General features: G+C 37.0%; 1 pseudogene; it reads right to left on the bottom strand.

Annotated features, from left to right (window-relative positions):
- Positions 1–364: 364 nt before the first annotated feature.
- LOC114825681 (U2 spliceosomal RNA) lies at positions 365–528 on the bottom strand (annotated as a pseudogene).
- Positions 529–22714: the final 22186 nt, after the last annotated feature.

The raw sequence follows: 22714 nt of genomic DNA, 5'->3' as shown, positions 1-22714 counted from the left end.
TTCTCATACTCAAGTGGGAGAATGTAAGAATATGAGTATGAGATAGAGAAGTTTTAGGACCGGTTATAGGTATTCAATTTGGATAGAAAGTCCTATTGATGAAAGGAATGCTGATCCTTGACTGAAAAGGATTTTGGTTAGCATCAAGAAACAAGTGTTTGTTTCCGATGAGGATTTTGATAGGAAATCCTGATCTATTTTAGTGAAGTCTATATGTATATATATAGTGACCTCTCTTCTCACATAACTAACACTCATATTGGACCATAACCATGGTATTAAATATCGATATTATCGGCGAAATATCGTCGATAATATCGTTTTTTTAAGGAAACGATATTTTAACACTAATCCATTAATTTTCGTCAAAATATCCCAATATTATCGATAATATCGATAATATCGTCATATTATCGACAATATCGTCATATTATCGACAATATCGTGTGAACTGTTGGCCCACATATAAAATTTTATACTTTTAAGACCAGATATAATTGATCTTGGCCAAAAGGCCGAAAAAGACATGTTGTAAAAGTGTTGGGCTTTCAGTTTTATACACGTCTTAACTCTCTTACATTCTTAAGCTGGCCGATGTGGGACTAGAACCGTGCTTTCTTGCAGAGTTGCACTTGCAGTGTTGTTTCTGACTTCGTCCTTTAAGACAACAACATCTTATAGCTTTCAGACCACAAAACTACAACAACCAGGAATTTAACATGCCATGGGATTGATCCATGAGATCAACCCGTCCTCTTTTCTCGTCCTCTTTCTGGCTGCATCATCTTTCAGTTTCCTCCCTGGCTCGGTTTGAAGGATAGAGCTCGAAACAAGAAATTGAATGGTGACATCACCAGCTGAAGCATCACAAACAGGAATTACACATTCAAACGGACATCAACATAAATTGACGCAATTCGCTGAATTCTATAATCTCAAATAACAAATTCACCGAATGTAAAATCAATTCTTACAAATTCTACTTACAATTTAAACGAATTAAACAAAAGATTAAACTCCAAGTTGAACGAACGAAATTATCATCGCCATTAAACAAAAACCCAGATGAGAATTTATCGAAAATGAACAGCCATACCTGCATGCAGCTCCTTCCTCTGTCAAAGATTGAATCCTTACGCTGGACGCGATCTTCGCGCCTGTCGTTTCCGAGGTGGTCGGCGAGAATGTCGAGCTTCTTGTGCGACGAGTTTGAAGAGGGCCATAGTCCGCGGGTGGGGCCTGAATCGTCGAGCTGCGTTTTGGGCTTTCGGTCATCGGAGAAAGGTGAAACAGGTTTGCGCCGGACCGGCAAGATGGGATGGTTCGGCGAGGGGAGCGTGGTGGTTTGATCGGATCATATTTATATATATATTTACTTCGAATTCACTCGTCTTTTCTTAGTTAGTTCCTTATATTTTTGAGCTATTTACGTTATTTTTGTGTTTATAGGATTTGTTATGCAAAGAAAAAAAAAATAGCACAAATGAGTTTTAAAAAGAAAAAGCTACTTGAGAGCCACGCCCTTTTTGCATTTTAACATAAGTCTTAATTTAGAAGATTGCGTGTATTAACAAATGTAGTTTGCATATTATTGTGGTCATAGTCTTCTCGTTTTGGTAAGTAAGATATTTGCGTCTTCTTGCCCTCTCTATTTGAAGTTGTGTTTTGGTCCTCCAAATCTTTCGTGCATTAGTAAGGATTTATATGAATGTCATGTTGTAATTTTACCTCCATCATGGCATATTTGAATTATTGCTAGAAATATTCACTGCTTCTATAAGGTGTTTAAAGTTCATTTTGGCAAGTAGGAGCCTATTTCTCACGTATTGCACATTAAACTGCCAGAAAGAAGGAATAAAAAATTAAAAGGAGAAAACAAGTGGAGACTCACGGATTGGACAGCAAGAGAACACAGGAGAAGTGGGCTGTCTTGGCAAATGGAGAACAGGTCAGAAAAGAAAATGGGATGGAATAAAAAATAAAAAGAAGGTGCGGGATATAACGAGGGAAGGCAGCATAAGAAAGGGGGGGCGTGCAGAAAGGAGAAAAAAGAGAGGGGCTGCCCCTTGGGCAGCTCGCAGAGACGCAGGGGGAGAGAAGTGACACGTACAGGGAAGTCAGGGGGACTGAGGGCAGAAGCAGTGTGAGCCTCGGGGAGGAGAAGAAAAGAATCAGCAAGCTGCCTTATCTCTCGGTTAAATCTTTCCAAACTTATGTTTTATTTCTGTTTTAATAATGTGTAACTAATTTTATTTTAGCTAGAGGTTAATTCAAAGCCATGGATATATTTGTAATATGAATTGATTATCTTCAGTTGTGATTTCTGAGTTGTGATTTAATTTGCTTAACTGCTTGATTGATAACTTATTTTTGTATGTCGATTAAGGATGCATACTTAATTTACATGCATGAATTTGATGCTAGAATATAAGTGAATTTCACCTAATCGTTATGAACTTATATTCACAAGTAGTAAAGGTTGCTAGTCACAATCACGTTAAGTAAATTCTTGGCATAAGTTTCATGCAAATCATAGTAACGAGTGCCTCGTCAATGCTTATATTTTTCATAGAACTTAATGATTCTTGCTTGTATCTCTATTATGCAATTCATGTAGGGAACTTGTAGGGAATATTTTGGGTTGTCGTATGCAATCATCCAACCCAATAACTTGTGGAAAAACTGAGGGTTAATTAGTGCAATTCACGGTTAATTTGGGGCGTTGAGATTTACAATTTATTGAAAGAACAACTGAAAATCAATTTAGGTTGCATATGTGTCATGTGTGGAGAAGAACCCTCTAGCTAATCCATCAACCATATATTTAGTTTTACTTTTTATCTCAATCACAACCAAAACCAATACCCCCCATTTATTTTCTTGTATCAAAGTGTGCTTAAGTTTGTTTTGAACTCTTTGAGTCTAGTTTAGTGTTTTAAAGCCTACTTTTGTGTTTTTAAGTTTCTTCTTATATTTTTGAGTCAAGTGAGAGGTTATTAGCAAGCCCTCCTAATCCCCGGCCTAGAACGATACCCTACTTACATCTATACTACAATTGTCAAAAAGAGGGTTTAATTTGTGTGTCAAGTAATTCTCGCATCATGGTTTCTGTGGTGGTTGGCGATGATAGAAACCACGAGCTTACTTCGCGGGATTTAGCTCTTCTGGGTTTGTGGGATTGGTCTGTCACCACTTGATCATTCTTCATTCTGTGTTGCGTGCTTTTGCACTTTGCCGTCTCTCTCTCTGTCTGTCTGTCTCTGTCTCTGTCTCTGTCTCTCTCTCTCTCTCTCCGTCTCTCTGTCTCTCTGTCTCTCTATATATATATGCAAACTTCAGACTGACTGGAGGCAGAGGAATAGAGGAGGAGGCGGAGGAGGAGGAGGTGGATGAGGGAGGGATCTCTCTCTCTCTCTCCTCTCTCTTTGGGTTAAAGCCCAATTTCGTGGGAAGCCCAAGTTTTTTAAGTGTTTCACAAAGCCCAAATGAATCCCTCCATTCTCGGCCCAATGAAGGCCCCAAACTCGCAGGGACTTGGGTCGGTAATGAGGACCCCAAGGTGACATCGTCCCAAATGCAAAGTTATTTGATATACATTTTTTTTTCAATGGTTTTCAAGTGTCGGTGTTGGACTAAGCCACACAATAGGTCATTAGTAATTCAGAGTCGAACTTGTCATGAAAGTATGACTCCGATATTGGAAAAATGAGTAACTTTATAAGAAATTGAGCTATTAATGATTATGGTGTGTTTAAACTTCTTTCATTAATTACTACATATTTTCTACACTCACAATGTTTGCCAGCTCGCTATATAATTAACTTGATAATGTTAAATCCATCATGCAATGCATTTCCTTTTAATTTTTTGTGATAAACTAATAGATAATTGACTAAATAAACATCATGCAGAGTTTCAATAAAAATTTCCAAGTTTTTCTTACAATTTCCGTGGTTTCCATGTAATTTTTATCGATATCGATATTATCCCGATATTTCCATCGATATTTCCGTGTTTTCGGACTACCGATATTTCCGATATTACCGATATTTTCTTCCTTGACCATAACCTATCTGTGAGTCGAGCTCTTGACAATCTACAAGAGAAGAGGAAGGATCACTGAAAGTTTGCTGCAGTGGCTACGAGTTCTGGTGCAGCTGCAGGTATGTTTTCCTTTCTGGTTATTTATGTGCACATAACTGGGTTTGTTTCCTTTTGTTTGTGGTTCATGTTTTGGTCTTGATGCTTGTTTGTTTACAAGTTCTTACATGTGGTATCAGAGCCACAAGACACAAACATGAGTTCAAATCTGTAAAGGAGAAAAGTCGAATGTGTTTATAAATAGATAAATAAATTTTGCGACTTGCAGGTTTCGAAACTGGTTTAAACGAATTCGCTGGAAAAGAGTTTCACGAAAACGACATTGCGTTTTCAATAAGCAGAGAATTAATAAAATAAAATTGACCGTCAGGATTTTTGGAGATTGATATTGGGCCAATTGCTGGTGCAAACCTCAATGTTTTCATCTTAAATGCATCGGTGGTATGTGATCTCCAGATAATGACAAAATATATTTAAACTATTACCATTGTTTTTTTTTTCTTCTGCAAATCTATTGGTTGAGGTTGTTTTCTCAATTTGGAGTTTTGATTAGCAACTTCATCGATCAAAACATGTTTTGGGTTTTGTGATTCTCTCAACTCTTAAATTAATTTTTTTCAATTTAGATAATTATTTCCGTTGCGCTGTTCCAAATTGAAAGCTGCAGGAGGTATGTGTTGATATTTCTGATTAGAGCTGATAATCAAGGTTGAATTTTTCCATATCTGTGGAAAAATTTTGATTTGCATTTTCTACTGATGGTTTTGTGTTTTCTTAAACAACCATGAAAAATTATCATTGTGCATGAGACGTCTGTTGATGCCTGTTGTTGCATATGTTGTCTATAAGTCTGCAGTGATTAAAAGGTATGATTGCTTTTAATTCTTTCAATACCTGTGTATGTTTTAGCGCATATGAATCTGCTTTGCTTCTGCAGATTATGTGAATCTGGTATAAATCTGGTATGATAACAATTTATATTATGCTGCACGTGGGAAAGGGTGAACTTATTCTTGCTTGCTTCTTTGGAGATCAATAAAGTGATTTAGCAAAACACATTTATCTTAAACATCATAGTTCTAATTTTGAGAATTATTGCTTCCATTGTGTTCATTATGATGTCTGAAGATTGAGGTAGCTGTGGTTTCTTAATCCTTTATATGAATAAAGATGTGCATAAAATATGCCTGACCAAATATTAGTAAGATAAAAGAAAGATGAAATCTTGATTATGACGACATTAATAAGTTTTTGTTTGTCTAAGAGATATTAACGTTCATGATTTGTCTTTTTTGTGGGAATTTGGGTCGACGTGATTCTGGTCGTCACTTTGGCAATGATTTTGGTTCGGCGCGTCTGTAATCATGGCAATCCGTATGGATGGGTCTCGAGCATTGATGGATAATTTGTTTCGTTGATTTGGAGCCGAGGAATTGCAATCGGGTTGTCGCATATGAGTTCAATGATGCATTCAGGTAACTCAGTTCACTGTTTCATGCATAATTAATTGTTCTCCTATATGCGTGATTATAGTGCGATGAGTTGGAGCATAATGAATTAGGGCTTTTGCTATTCCGAGTATGCTTGTTTATTTTGTGAAGGCACAATTAAACTCGAAATCCCTATAGATGCCAACTTATGATTTATGTGAGATGACTGGAATCATTCTTTCTGCATAAAGATTCATTAGACTAATATTTGGTGTACACATTGCTCTTCTATTTTTGAGTTAGAGCCTGTGTAATTAGATTGGGTGGAAAATATTGTTTTGTTGCTGTTTTGTTGTCTCAAGCAGATGTAAGATTTCTCATTAACTTGCTTGAAACTTGGAAGCTTGCATCATGATTTTCCATTATGAATTATGATAATAGAATTTGACTTATTGTTGCTACCAAATACCTGTGGCTTTTATGTGGGTCTGATTGGTTTGAATTGTTCTAGAAAAGCAAAATTGGATTATACGAGTATCCATAATGACGTTTTAAAATTATGAGTGTAATTCATATCCCAATTTTGGTTAGACTATATATAATAGGTTTTGGGGGTGTTGCCATATATGTGAATGATGTAGTTTGGAATTTTTGGGTTCGTTAATGCCAATATGTGCACTGTATAACCAAAAACATGTGAAGGCTCTTGTGTTAGTACCTGTATGAAATGATATAAATTGTTTAGTGAAACCTTGTTGGCAAGAATGTATTCTGAAACTCATCTCACTTGATATATTGTAAGTGTAAGAGATTTGATATTATGTATTAAATCTATAAATACACTAAATTTTATTGGATGATCATCTTGATTATCTTGTTTTAATCAAGATGACTTGTGCCTTTATATCTAGACATTATCAAAATTTAGTTGATCTTGCTCGATGGGTATTGAACTAGTTAGGATCAAATTGAATGCAAGAATATTGTGCTTGCTATTCTGATTTTGATTATTGTTGAAACTGGTGATTTTGGGTTTATGTGAGATAAGTTTTTCCGAATGGATTGTGACTATCTTTTGATACATAGACTATTTGCATAATGGTTTAGGTGTGTTTGACTAAACTAAGATTATGCAATTGGTAAGGAATCGGAAATCAATTGGTTCATATCTCCGGTTTCTTTATTGGCTGTGCAGTACATTCTGTTTATGCTTAAGTGGGAGAATCATATGTTCGAATGTAAACATAAGGTTATTTAGGCCGGCCATTATAATTCATTTGGATGCTTGAAAACCAGATTATGGTTTTATTGAAGCAATGGTAATTATTTATGTTACTTAATTTGTTTAAGTAATGAGAAGTTTAGTGCTATTTGCTGGAACTAAACTTAAATTGATATAGTGGGAGCAAATCAATTTATGTGTTTGTTCTAGTCAAGTAAAATCACATTGTTGTAAATACAAATTGGATGAATGTGATCATGGAATTTGTTTGCATATTGGTTGCGGCAATTGATCACATTGATAAGACATTCAGTGTATTGCAATGACTGTTAGTTAATACAGTTGATATTAACTTATACTTAACTTGTTTGTGTTAAGTATAGCCTAGATAAGTGGGAGCAAATTGGTTTGGTTTTTTCTATATTGGTTCACATAATTACAAAGTGCAAATTAAGCATGTTGTGACTTTTGAGTTAATTCTGCGATGTAACAGAAAAAATTCTTAAGTTCAATACTTTAAAATGTATGGGTAAGTTGTATGTGAGGATAAGCTTTTGTTATCCAAAAGAGTTGGTGGCTATATGAGTGGGAGTAGACGTCTTGGTTTACTTTTGAGCTTAGATACATTGCTATGAACATGAACTGGACATTGTGATTTCTAAGTTAAATCTGTATTTTGTGTTGCAGAGGCAATTATAAATTCATTGTTTTGGTTTATGTAAGCTGGTTGTGTCTATGTACTTGTGTGTTGGTGAATGACTTAATTATGTGATCACCTTTATAATAATTTGAGATGATTATCTGTTAGTGATCACTTTTATCTACGTATGATTGGATAAACTAAGTACTTGAAACTATTCTCATACTCAAGTGGGAGAATGTAAGAATATGAGTATGAGATAGAGAAGTTTTAGGACCGGTTATAGGTATTCAATTTGGATAGAAAGTCCTATTGATGAAAGGAATGCTGATCCTTGACTGAAAGGGATTTTGGTTAGCATCAGGAAACAAATGTTTGTTTTCGATGAGGATTTTGATAGGAAATCCTGATTTATTTTGGTGAAGTCTATATGTGTGTGTATATATATATATATATATATATATATATATATAGTGACCTCTCTTCTCACAGAACTAACACTCATATTGGACCATAACCTATCTGTGAGTTGAGCTCTTGACAATCTGCAAGAGAAGAGAAGGATCACTGAAAGTTTGCTGCAGTGGCTACGTGTTCTGGTGCAACTGCAGGTATGTTTTCCTTTCTGGTTATTTATGTGCACATAACTGGGTTGGTTTCCTTTTGTTTGTGGTTCATGTTTTGGTCTTGGTGTTTGTTTGTTTACAAGTTCTTACATGATCAACTTGGTCATGTTAAGGATACTTGTTGGCAACTCCATGGGTATCCACCAGGTCACAAGCTTCACAAGCTGAATCAAACTCGTGGTGGTGACCATCATCCCAAGGCAGATGACATGAACCCATCTGCTAATAATGTTTCCCAAGAACCAACCAAAGAGGAGATGAAGTTCGTTGGTCTTACTGATGCACAATTACAACAAATTCTTGCTTTTATGAATGCAAAATGGGGTGTTGGTCATACTTCTCAAGTGAATGCGGCTGCTACTTGTTCAGGTTTGTCTCAATTGTCGTTTCGCCGCTGGATCATTGACAGCGGTGCAACGGACCATATTACTTCGTCTCCCAATAAGATTACTAATGGTTCCAAGAATACTTTCTTGCCACCGGTTATTTTACCTAGTGGAGAAACAACACCTATTTCCGCTACCGGAGATTTGCCTCTAAGCTCTACCTTTATATTACGTGATGTGCTTTGTGTGCCCCAGTTTAAAGTTGATTTGATGTCTGTGAGTAGACTTACACAGGGATTGCATTGTTTGGTAACTTTTTTTTCCCTTTTGGTGTATTTTGCAGGATCTGGCCACGAAACGGACAATTGGTTTGGGTAAGCAACAAAATGGCCTTTATTACTTGGTGTCACTAGTGTCCGAAAAATCCCGCCCAAACAAGCGCCAACATTCACACCAGCCCACCTGCAACCATAGCTTTACTACCACTGACCTCTGGCATCGTCGTTTAGGACATGTTTCCTCATCTAGATTAAGTTTTATGTCAAAACAGTTGCTACAATTTCCTTTTAATTATAGTCAAGTTTGTGATGTATGCCCATTGGCAAAACAACATCGTTTACCTTTTGGTAATAGTTCAATTTCAACGTCTGTACCTTTTCAACTTATCCATTGTGATATTTGGGGACCTTATAGATATGCTTCACTTTGTGGCGCTCATTATTTTTTTACTGTGGTCGACGATTTCACCCGTTTTACTTGGGGTGTTTTTGATGCGTCATAAAAATGAGACACAAAAGCTCTTTTACAAAAAATTTTTCCCTTGTCCACGCACAATTTAATTTCACTATCAAACAACTTCGTTAATAAAATGGTGTTGTCGAGCGCAAGCATCGACATATTCTTGAGACAGCACAGGCTTTAAAGTTTCAAGCTCATCTCCCTCCCAAATTTTGGGGGGGAGTGTGTTCTTACCGCCGTTCATATTATTAATCATTTGCTTACTCCAGTTTTGAATTTCAAAACCTCATTTTAGAAACTTTTTGGCAAACCTTCAATTTATTCCCATTTGCGTGTTTTTGGCTATCTTGCCTATGCTACTAATGTTCACATCTCTCACAAATTTGCTCCTCGTGCAGTCAAATGTATTTTCCTTGGTTATCCTATAGGTAAAAAGTTTTTAAACTTTATGATTTATGTTGGATTTATCCAATATAAATCAACCTTAAGTGGTCTACTACATGTAATAGGAATGTAATATTGGAGAATAATGTTAATTGTGATTTAATCTCTTAAAGATATTAATTCTATATAAGGTGTCTTATATTGGAAATATGATTGATGGAATCCTTAATAATATATGATTATGATATTTTACTTGAGAGCCAAGAAAGGAGAGTTTTAGTTTTCCCTTATGGACGGAATCTAAGACTTTTTGGCTAGTATATAAACACCGGTCCCTGCTAACCCTAGACACGACAACTAAGGCTTCCCATAGAGCATTGTCATAAAGCTAGGAGTTTACAGAAGAGTTGGTGTTTTCTGTTTGTCACGGCAAACATAAAGATTGGAGTTTTATCGATCACGTCTTACTTGCATGGCTACTGCATCTTCGATAACTACCATTGGAATCAGGTCAGTCACTCCTTCGTTTGTGTTTTAATTGTATAACCAATAAGGCTAACAATTGGTATCAGAGCCATTGGTTATATAATTAAAACCTATTAAGATTAAAGTTGTCGAGAAAAAATTGACAAAATTGAATCAGAATCAGGTTTCTTCGGCAATGACTAAGAGCTGATTAAGAAGGGAAATCATGATTAGGCAATAGCATTGCGCAGACTTTTTTGATATATATATATATATATATATATATATATATATAATTCATTGTACTATTAAGTGTGGAGAAATACAATTCACATGTCTTGAAAAATTTGTGCAACCCATAACATCAATTGCCGTGAGTGAAATCATCAAATTTGACCGCTGTATTCCTTTTCTCTTTCAACAACATAGGGTCACAAATCACAGAGCATGGTTTTAATCTCTGCCATTTTTTATTGGATTATGCTAATTAAAATCATATTCATATCACCATGTTTTCGTTCAGGCTGAATAAAGTCATCTACCATAGCATAATGGTTTGTTTCATTGACTTCAATTTTCATGATGATTTATGGTATTGTATTTTGGTTGATATGTATTTGGTTGGATCCCTGAAGCTTAAATTGGTTATAAGGTTAAAATATACTTGCATGAGTGATGTGCTAATATTGTAGATACTTCAACCATCAGTGCCGTCTTAGTAAAGAGGCCCATATGGTTGTCTCTCTTAAAGTTAAAACCAACCATACACAAGAAAACACTTCCCGAGAGAAGACAAATGCTAACAAGCCTTTGGGGGTGATGAGTATACCTCAAATAGTAAGCACTGGAGATCTATTTCCTTTTGTGAAGTACGACTCATGAATTTATTCTGCGGCATTTTTGTGTCTTCATATTTGGGTCACAAACTAGCGTTAATGAGCTCGGCAAAAGTGTAGGTTATATACAATTATAATCTCAAGTTTTGTAAACATGTATGTTCTAACCTTGCATTGGAGAATTTCTTGAGATTTCTTCGTCGAGCAAGCCCAATGAAGAGGTTCGTATATACATCGGTATATGAAATTCTGGTATGATCTTTCCTTTTGATCTTCATGATAAATTATATAAGGAATGGTTATGTTGGATTCATAAAGTGTTATATTATTCCCACAATCCAACCATGTCGTGACGTCTTACTGATTGTAGGAGACGGAATTAGTCATATTCTATAATTTATCAATACTATTGGGATATGTTGTGCCTATGATTGTGATAACATATGTTAAAGTTGTGTTGTAGGAATGCATATGCTAAGTTTATATATGTCTATATTTAAAAGCAGGTCAATATAAATTTTGGCAATTTTTGTTATTGCATCTATAACATCACGGATATGTTTCAAAGATGTGTAAGGTGACACAATTTCTTCCATGACCGTAGCATATGATAAATTGTAACTAATTTGCTTGAACCAAATTTTAATATTGTTAAGCAAATGGCGTGTATAGTGTTGCTTGTATGGCTAATTTGGTTCAAGCATGAGATAACATATTTTTAATATTGCCATGGGTTTTGGACTATAGTGAATTGTAGTGTTGTTTTCACTAATTTTCACGAGATGTGAATGAACTTTTATGCCATTAATAGCACAAGAAATATGCATGATTAATCAATAAAGTTTGTCTACAATTTGCTTTCTTATCTCAAAAGTCATTTAAATTATACATGACTAGTTACTTGTGAAAAATTGATGTATAATTTGTAAATTGACTGAGAATGACAGAAAGCATCCAGTGACAAGAACAAGGGTATTATACAAATGAATAAGGTTTGTAGTAATTATGTGACCATTCTCATTTGTATTTTTATCTATTCTTATATGAGAATTTTGATTGGTCATGTGATTATACATATGTTTACAAAGAAGTGGTGAACATATGAAGGCATGAAGGAATTAGTGCCATTTGTTGGCATGTATTGGCATGTATTGGAGATGTTTCTTTTGAAAGAAAAGAATTTTGGTAGTTCCTTCGTTTAATTTGGTATTTACAAGGCTAATGCACGATTTTGATGCTAATGATTTAGGAGCCTTGTACTACGGAAAGAAATGTACAAAAGAAAAGGAACCCGTTTGACTTAAGAAAACATTTGAACAATTTAGTTTTTAAATTAAAGGAATGTATTGTTCTTTCCCATTACATAAAGTATTCTATTGAGTAATTGACTCCATAATGATAAGTTTTGACATTCTTGTGGTGGAATAAAACTTGTTCTATATGTGATTAATCTCTTTCAAGTATGCTGTCAGGTATTTTTGAGATTAATTTGATGTCAAAGGGAGTCATGAAGGAATTAGTGCCATTTGTTGGCAAAAACTCAAAGCTCGAATCAGGTTATCATAATTTTGTCACTTACAGTTAATTAATCCATGTGACTTCTTGTATTGTTTCAGAGTGGAGTTGACCAATGCCTTTTCAACTAAGCAAGACGCAACGGCTTAATTTGCAATGGGACTATGTTTTTGAGTTACTTCGGTCAACTTTGCATCTTAATTAGAATAAAAGGGATAATCTTCTTGCCTACAGGTGTGGATTACTTCTTTTAGTTTAATTAAGATGGCATAGTATGGGTTTCATTTCACAGAAGTTGTGAAAACCTTCATCTTGCCTACAGGTGTTGAAGTTTTTCATGAAGGAACTTTTGTGACATAAAATCTAGTACTAGAAACTAGTTAATTTTCTTGCCTACAGGTGTAAATTAATTTAGTTTCATGAAGTTTATTGGGATAAAGTTCCACGCCATTAGTGACAAATATTTCCACAATGAGCCCCATAAAAGGTTGTGGTTTGAAGGCATGGAAATCGGTTGCATCATGATGTATTTTGTATCTCTTTATGAGACTTGTTGATGCAAAGTATTGGACCCATGAAGGTTAATCAATGATTGCTAAGGTACGCATTGTTTAAGTCTTATGCTTGTAAATCTTTTCAATTTGAATTATGATGTCGGTTTAGAGGATGAAATTTGACTACTAAAGTTTCTTTTGGACATCGAAATTGAAATGATATGAAATTGAATTTGTTATATAAATTCATGATAGATGCACATAATTGTTTCTGGCAGATTGCGTGTCTTGATTTAAATCGGGTGAATGACACGTCTAATGATCACCAAATGACCTGAATTTTGGATATGTTCAACATATAAATGTCTACTATGTGTCTGAAAAGTTTCGTAATTTTCTGCCATGTATGTTAATTATGGTGAATTTACTAGTAACCCATGCTCGTATAGACAGTTTTTACTGGCAGATTGTGATGTTTTTTGAGACGTGACTTTAGACTACTATTTTGACCCAAAATGGCTCTCTATTTCTATTTTATGAAGATTAGTATGTCTATTTTGATCAATATAAATTTGGTAGCAATCAAGCTTGTAAATTAATTATGATAAATTCTAAAGTAAGTGTAACTCATTGCTGAAATTCTGTTTGACAACTTTATCTTGGTTGTGCTGTCTATTTTATTATGTCTAATATATAAAGACATTTTCTTTAGGTACATCTTTGAAAGAATATATTAATGAGTGTTTACCCAAGTGGGAGAATTAGTGAACGAAAATTGGGCTTCACACTCATTAACTTATTTGCAAGCATAAACTCTGATAACTTAGTGGGAGTTGTTCTAAAATTTTGAGCACTAAGTGGACTTGCATGAATCTATTAAAGCATTATTCTATCTTCCATGAATTTGTGTTACTTGAATGTCTATAATATGTTTAAGTTGCACAAATGAATACTTGGTATATGCGTACATTTTCTATTACTTGCAATCATTTAGATTTCTCGATTGATCATATTGTTTTGGGGCTCATAAGGACTTAGCATAAATGTGGACTTATTAATACATATAAGATGGTTGTTGGATGCACATTTTTTGTGTAAACAGCAGTGAATGCTTTCATGCTTAGTTGTACCTTTCATTGGGGTAATATGCGTTCATTGACTAAGTAAGGCTATTCCCAAAGGCAGTATGATTTAAGTGACTTTTGATTTGCAAATTAAGTAACGATGTTGCAGATCAGTGGGAGTTTGAGTTTCGTGTTAGTAATGCCTTACATTTGCAGATGACCTATAAAGTATGTATAGAATCCATGTATTCATATTAATCTCCAGTTGGATTCATTAAGTCACATTTTTCGTGTGCTAGTCAATCATCTGATGAAATATATATCAGATTTCAAGTTGTTATCAAATTGCATATTAAATGTCATGGCATGGTTTGTGCACTACCTCAGTTGTGAGGATTTCCATCTTGCCCGCAGGTGTTGGAAATCATTATGAAAGTAACTGGTATGGTGTATAGATCAGTGTCAAAAACATATTAATTCATCTTGCTCACAAGTGTTGAATTAATGTTGTTTTATGAAGTTTTGGGATATTTTACTTGGACATGTGCCTATTTGGTATTTTCAGTTGTGTCCGTTGGTTACAAACATTGTTTGTATTGTTATCGGTCTAATGAAACTGATGCATGATTGTTTTGGAGATGTATTCACACCTGCAGGTTATGGTGGTTTCATTAGATGAAGGATATCTGCATTGGCAGATTTAAGGCTTCGAAGAAGCATAAAGTGTAACTTGTGAGTTACAATAAGGTGGACCTGAGATGATATAAAGTAAGACATTTTGGTTAATTTAAAGTTTAATTTTAAAGTTTCATCTCTTGATCATAATTTGTGTTTCATGTGAATGAGGATCTTAGCATGTGTGATTATGAAGGTTCTGGGTTGCGTCAACTCTACAACCTTGTTAGTTCCATGTTAAGAAATGCATTTGACAGAAGCTGCATTAAGGACGAGATGTAATCACAGTTACATGGCCACTAAAGTAACATTAATCTCCAATCTCAAGTATAAACATGAAAATTACATTTTGTAGACCAAGTGGGAGAATGTTGGATTTATCCAATATAAATCAACCTTAAGTGGTCTACTACATGTAATAGGAATGTAATATTGGAGAATAATGTTAATTGTGATTTAATCTCTTAAAGATATTAATTCTATATAAGGTGTCTTATATTGGAAATATGATTGATGGAATCCTTAATAATATATGATTATGATATTTTACTTGAGAGCCAAGAAAGGAGAGTTTTAGTTTTCCCTTATGGACGGAATCTAAGACTTTTTGGCTAGTATATAAACACCGGTCCCTGCTAACCCTAGACACGACAACTAAGGCTTCCCATAGAGCATTGTCATAAAGCTAGGAGTTTACAGAAGAGTTGGTGTTTTCTGTTTGTCACGGCAAACATAAAGATTGGAGTTTTATCGATCACGTCTTACTTGCATGGCTACTGCATCTTCGATAACTACCATTGGAATCAGGTCAGTCACTCCTTCGTTTGTGTTTTAATTGTATAACCAATAAGGCTAACAATTTATCCACTCACAAAGTTTTCACCAGTAGGGATGTAGTTTTTCATGAAAATATATTTCCGTATCATCTTGAACCGAATCCCACCGCCCATCCATCATCAGATCCCTCTTCTAATCATGTATTGCCTACACCACCTGACCTTACTTTAGACTCACAATTCCACCATTCCACTATTCCATCACCTGACATTAGCTTACCCCACTCTAATAACCATTCAACCATTCCACCGACTCACCACATCCCCCATAATCCTCTCATCAACCAGCCTTCACCAGGAACTGTATCCCAACCCATAATAGCGCCTGCATCAACCCTCTTAGCCGACCTCACTAACCCTCTCCCTATTCCAACCCCCATAGCTGCTCCTACCAACCTACCTGTCCTCCGCCAATCTCACCGTGTCAAGACTTGTCCGTCTAACTTAATGATTATGTTTGCTCTGTCACGTTACCCACTTCCATTTCGTCGTCTTCGTTGCTGCCAGGTCCTACGCCACACAAAGGTACTCGTTATCCGCTTTGCAACTATATTTCTTATCACTGCTATTCGCCATCACATCTCTCTTTTATTGGTCAAGTTTAGCAGGATATTGAACCCACTACATATGAGGAGGCATCACCTCATATTCATTGGCAACAAGCTATGCAATCTAAATTGCAAGCTTTACAGGATAATCGTACTTGGACTATAACCTTTTTGCCTCTTGGTAAGAAGCCTATTGGTTGTCTTTGGGTTTATAAGATCAAACGTCATTCTGATGGCTCTATTGAGCATTATAAGGCTTGTTTAGTTGCTAAGGGTTTCACACAAATGGAAGGCATTGATTATCATGAAACTTTTTCTCCTACTACCAAGATGGTTACTGTTCGGTGTTTGTTATACCTCGCAGCCACATTTAATTGGTCACTTCACCAACTTGACGTTAACAACGCTTTTCTTCATGGCGATTTTCATGAGGAAATTTATATGTTTCCTCCACCTAGTTTTCGTTGACAGGGGGAGAATGTTGTATGTCGCCTCCATAAATCTTTATATGGTTTAAAGCAAGCCTCGCGTCAATGGTTTGCTAAATTCTCTAAGGCCATACAATCTGTTGGTTTTACTCAGTCTAAAGCTAATTATTCGCTCTTTACACGCCATCATGGGAAGTCTTTTACAACTCTTGTTATTTATGTGGATGATATTGTGATCACAGGTAATGACTCCATGGCAATAGCGGTGCTCAAAGATTTCTTGCATACTCGCTTTCAAATCAAGGATCTTGGTGATTTGAAATACTTTTTGGGCATTGAAGTTGCTCGTTCACATAAGGGTATTTTTCTTTCTCAACGTAAATATGCATTGGAAATTCTTAAAGATGGTGGGTTGCTAGGTGCAACACCTGTTGAGTATCCTATGGAGCGAAGACTTAAACTTTCTAATAATGGTGATTTACTCAAGGATCCGTCACAGTATAGAAGGCTAGTTGGACGTCTTATATACCTTACTATTACAAGACCTGGCATCACTTATTCAGTGCACATTTTGAGTAGGTTTATGCATGAACCTCGAAAGCCCCACATGGAAGCTGCTCTACGCATTTTGCTTTATCTCAAGAATGTACCGGGACAAGGTCTTTTCTTCTCTTCACAAAATGACTTGTCTTTGCGTGCATATTGTGATTCTGACTGGGCAGGTTGTCCAATTACTAGAAGGTCAACTACAGGTTATTGCATTTTCTTGGGCTCTTCTTTGGTTTCATGGAAATCAAAGAGACAAAAGACTGTTTCATTGTCTTCAGCGGAAGCAGAATATAGGGCTATGACGAATACTTGCCAAGAGTTGTCATGGCTCAGATATCTTCTCAAAGATCTTCATTTGGCTCATTCCAAACCTGCTTTGTTATAACGTGATAATAAAGCAGCTTGCATATTGCAGCTAATCCGGTTTTTCATGAGAGAACTCGGTATATCGAAATTGATTGCCATTTTATTCGACAAAAGATTCAAGAAGGGACTGTTGCAACAAGGCATGTTTGTTCTTCACTTCAATTAGCCGATGTGCTTACTAAAGCTTTGGGAAAAGAAACATTTATTCCTCTTATTCGCAAGCTGGGTGTGAATGATATTCACTCTCCAACTTGAGAGGGAGTATTGGAAAAGATATTCACCAAATCTAGGATTCTCCGAGATTGTTTAGGAAAAGATTTGTATTTAATTTGTAATTCCTGTTTTACTGTGAATCTTATTAGATTAGAGATTTATTAGGAGAATGCTCCTGTATATATTGTATGATTCAGATCAATGAAATTATTCATTCGAGACAATTCTTTCTCGTAATATTCTTTCTTTACAGTCAAGAACAAAGATTATGGTGGTATGGATATGCTTGTTTCTTCAAGTTGAATTTCGAAGAAAACAAATTATTTATAGCAATTGATTCATTTAAGTCATAAGCCCCATTCCGTAATTGCTTTGGCAGTCTGATGATATTTTCATTTTAGATTTATTTCTTTATCTTTTCTGACAAAGGATAGTTTGAGGCTCTAGACTATTACAGATGAAAGTTATTAGGTAGTTGATGTTGTAGCAGTGCTAGTGGTGTGTAGAACCGGTGAAAAATAAAAACCCCTGTTGAAGGCTTTCTGCAACCCTAGTCAATATTGTGTACAGAGTTTTCATGTAAAATATCATAATTTTGAACTAACCAGTTTAGTGTGTTGATTGCATCCGAAAAAATGATCCGTGGTAATTTTCATTTCAAAATTTCTGTACTCCCAAGAATTGTGGTCCGGGTACCGAGTGTTCCAGTAATATTAAACAGTGTGTGTTTTTTCTACATTGTATAGCCTTTTCTATGTTGTTTTCAACTAAGTTAACCAGGAAAATTCTTTTATTCACGATTTGTTTGCCTTCTTGTTTGTTTTGGCAGGTGAACCTTTTATTAATGGCCAGGCAGTGCCATATGATCCCAAGTATGATGAGGAATGGATAAGAAACAATAGACGAGCAAATGAGAGAAACATGCGTAATGACAGACCTCGTAACTTTGACAGGTCAAGGAACTTTGAAAGGAGAAGGGAAAATGTGCAGAATCGTGATTTTCAGAATACGGGTCCATCTCATATGCCTAATCAAGCTAGGCTAAATTCGGGACCTGGACCTACCAACATGGGTCCTCTGATAAGCCATGTGCTGCTGACATGCCATGTGCTGATAAGCCATTTGCTGCTGACATGATGAAATGACTATTCTAAATGAAACCCATGAAGTCCTGTCGAAGATGCTGATGAAGATGGGCAGAAGAATATTGCATGATCTCACAACTAGACAATCACTTTATTGTAATTATTTATTGCATACGTGTGCTATTGTTTATTGCATGCGGGTGTATGTAAAACTGTATAAAGACCATACTGCTAAAGTATATTTCTTCCTGCCACGTTAGAATTAGGGCCCCACTATCCTATCACTTCTCTTACTCCTATTATAACCTCTTCTTCCCAACCTACTCCCAATATACTACCTACTAACACCACTCCCATATCAGATCCATCCCCTTTACGTCCCACACCCATCAGCTCTTTCCCCAGTTCGAATATAGGGCAGTCTCCGCCACTTCCACTAACTACTTCCTCTCACTACATGGTCACTCGTGCTAAGGATGGGATTCGAAAACCCAATCCTAAGTATGCTTTACTTGCTATTACTGTTGATGATTTAGTTGAACCTACTTGTTTCAGTCAAGCAAATAAATATCCCGAGTGGAGGCAAGCAATGGCAGAGGAGTTTAATGCACTCCAACGCACAGGTACTTGGACACTTGTTCCCTGTCAACCCCATTTCAATGTTCTTCCAAACAAATGGGTGTATCGCATCAAGCGTAAGTCTGATGGTTCCATTGAACGGTTCAAAGCACGTCTTGTTGCCAATGGTTTTCATCAACAGGAAGGTCTTGATTATGGGGAAACTTTTAGTCCAGTTGTGACTCATGCCACCATTTGCCTCATACTGTCTGTTGCTCTTCACTTTCACTGGCCTATTCGTCAACTTGACGTCCAAAATGCCTTTCTCCATGGCACACTGGCTGAAGACGTTTTTATGAGACAACCATCAGGCTTTGTGGACCCTCAATATCCTACTCATGTTTGCAAGCTTCATCGTTCTTTATACGGCCTTAAACAAGCACCCCGGGCATGGTTTCAGTGTTTTTCTCATCACTTGGAGGACTTAGGTTTCCTTGCTTCCACTGCCGACTCCTCCCTGTTTACATATTTCAATGGTGCCACTATTATTTATCTTTTGATTTATGTAGATGACATTTTAGTCACTGGGAATGATGCAGCTCACATTTCACGTCTCATTGCTCAGCTTGGCCTATTATTCTCTATGAAAGATCTTGGGCCCCTTAAATTTTTCCTTGGCATGGAAGTCACTCGTACACCTACTGGCATGTACCTTTCTCAATCCAAATACATTGTGGATCTCCTCCGTCGCACCAAGATGACCGACTGCAAGCCAACTTCAACACCTGCTACTGCCGGTCGTCGTCTTAATCTTCATGAAGGGGAACCTCTTTCAGATGCAACTAAATTTAGAAGTGTTGTTGGTGCTCTTCAGTACCTTCTCTTCACACGTCCTGACATTGCTTTCGCGGTTAACCAAGTTTGCCAATATATGCATTCACCGACAACCACACATTGGGCTGCTGTCAAACGTATTCTTCGATACTTAAAAGCAACACATGATCATGCCCTTGTCTACACTGCTAGTTCCCTCACTCTCACTGCGTATGCTGATGCTGATTACGCGGGGGATCCAGATGATCGACGATCCACTGGAGGTTACTGTATTTTCCTTGGTAGTAATCTCATTTCGTGGAGTTCCAAGAAACAAAGAGGAGTCTCTCGCTCCAGCACAGAGGCCGAATACCGTCAGCTTGCTTACACCTCCGCCACTCTCTCTTGGTTCCGAAACATTTTTCGTGATCTTCATCTTCATCTTCTTCGTCCACGTCTCTGGTGTGATAATATCAGTGCTATCGCTGTTGCCTCTAATCCAGTCTATCAAGCTCGGATGCGACATGTCGAGGTTGATTACCATTATGTGCGGGAAAAAGTCACTCGAAAAGAAATTGTTGTCGGCTATGTTGCCTCCACTGATCAACTAGCTGATCTTCTCACAAAAGGCTTGTCATTTCCCCAGTTTTTGTTTCTGGTTTCCAAGCTTCCTGTCCATTCCTGCCCACTCAGCTTGAGGGGCCGTGATAAGCCATGTGCTGCTGACATGCCATGTGCTGATAAGCCATGTGATGCTGACATGATGAAATGACTATTCTAAATGAAACCCATGAAGTCCTGTCGAAGATGCTGATGAAGATGGGCAGAAGAATATTGCATGATCTCACAACTAGACAATCACTTTATTGTAATTATTTATTGCATGCGTGTGCTATTGTTTATTGCATGCGGGTGTATGTAAAACTGTATAAAGACCATACTACTATTGAAGCAGATATAGGTTACTGAGCTAAAGTATATTTCTTTATCCTCTACCCCCCAACAGGGGTCCAATGTCTCCCAACATGGGTCCTCCACCCCCCAACAGGGCTCCAATGTCTCCCAACATGGGTCCTCCACCCTCCAACAAGGCTCCAATGCCGCCTCCCAACATGGATCCACCAAACAACTACAATAATCCCCAGCCAAGCAACAACTGGAATTTTGGGCCATCGAACAGCTATAATCAGGCGCCTCCTAACATCTACAATCAGATGCCACCCAACAACTATAATCAGATGCCTCCCAATAACCCAGGAGGAGTGCCACCAAACAACATGGCTCTACCTTCTAATGCAGGATGGAATGATCCTGAACAATACTAGAATAACTACATGCCATGTAAGATCCCACATCGTTCGGGGGAGAAGGGGTGATGTGTACATGCCCACCTCCTTATAGTAAGACGCATTTTGGGTGGAAACCCAATAACAAATCTGTGAGGGCTTGGTCCAAAGCAGACAATATCTTTCTATGCAGACTAGGATGTGACAGTTTGGTATCAGAGCCAGTCGGGCCCCTAAGAGGGCTGAATTGTAAGATCCCACATCGCCCGGGGGAGAGAAGGTGATGTGCCTTATATGTACATGCTCACCTCCTTATAGTAAGATGCGTTTTGGTTGGATACCTAAGAACAAATCCGTGAGGGCTTGGCCCAAAGTGGACAATATCTTTTTATGTGGACTGAGATGTGACAATTTGATATCAGAGCCACTCGGGCTCCTAAGAGGGGTGGATTGTAAGATCCCACATCGCTCAGAGGAGAAGAAGTGATGTGCCTTATATGTACATGCCCACCTCCCTATAGTAAGACGCGTTTTGGGTGGAAACCCAAGAACAAATCCGTGAGGGTGTGACCTAAAGTGGACAATATCTTACTATGCGGACTAAGATGTGACACGCCAGACAGGGATACTGGAGTTAATCCTGGTCTAAACCTTTACTAAGCTCGAGGATAGTTGCGGTATGATGAGTCTTGTAGGCATGTTGTAGATAAACGAGGAGGTTGCTCGAGATGGGCTGTAGGCTTCAATGTTTCTAGTCTTGAATGATATTTCGTTTGGCATATTGTTGTGGTCAGAACCTGGTTGCCTTTTATCCGAATATGATTACACTTTCAAGGTCATATCTTATGGGATCAGTTGTCTTTACTTTGGTGCGCAGTATGAGTTCTTTCAGGTAGTGCACATAATTGACAGAAAGCAGACTGCATGGGAATCCTTGTTAAATGGAACATGTTAATTTGCAGTCCTCAGTGAAGATTGTGTGTTGTTATTCTTTTGTAGATTGTTTTTGCATGCTATGCTCTCACGTCGTTTTTACATATTTTGGTGGTGATGTTTTTTTTGCCAGAAAAAAATGACATGTTACATTGTCAATTTGGTAACTTGATTCTCAGTTTGGTCCCTAAATCAAAATTTTGACTTCTTTTGGCCATGTTTGGGGTGAGGGATTTCCAAGTCTCAAGGAATCGAGACCAAGTTATAGGGGATTGGAAATGTGGGAGGGATATGTGAGGGATTTGCGATTTACGAGTCATTTACAAAGCAATAACTTCAATAGCATAGGGAAGTTTATTATAAAATAAAATACATAACAGAGGTTTATATTCGAAACCCTCAAATGTAACCGAGAAAAAAAAAATTACTCTATTTAGCTAAGCTATCGTTTCATCCTATTCATGCGCACTGCCAACATGAAATAGAGCCTATCCTGTACATTGTCTGTGAACTGAAAATATGCATATCTCCATGTCTTCTTTACGATCAAAGAACCACATACTCCCCAGAATCCGAAAATAAA

Source organism: Malus domestica, chromosome 03, assembly GCF_042453785.1.
Source record: "Malus domestica chromosome 03, GDT2T_hap1".
Classification (NCBI taxonomy): Eukaryota; Viridiplantae; Streptophyta; class Magnoliopsida; order Rosales; family Rosaceae; genus Malus; species Malus domestica.
Note: the sequence above shows the minus strand (reverse complement) of the source record. Positions and strands in the feature narration are given on the sequence as shown.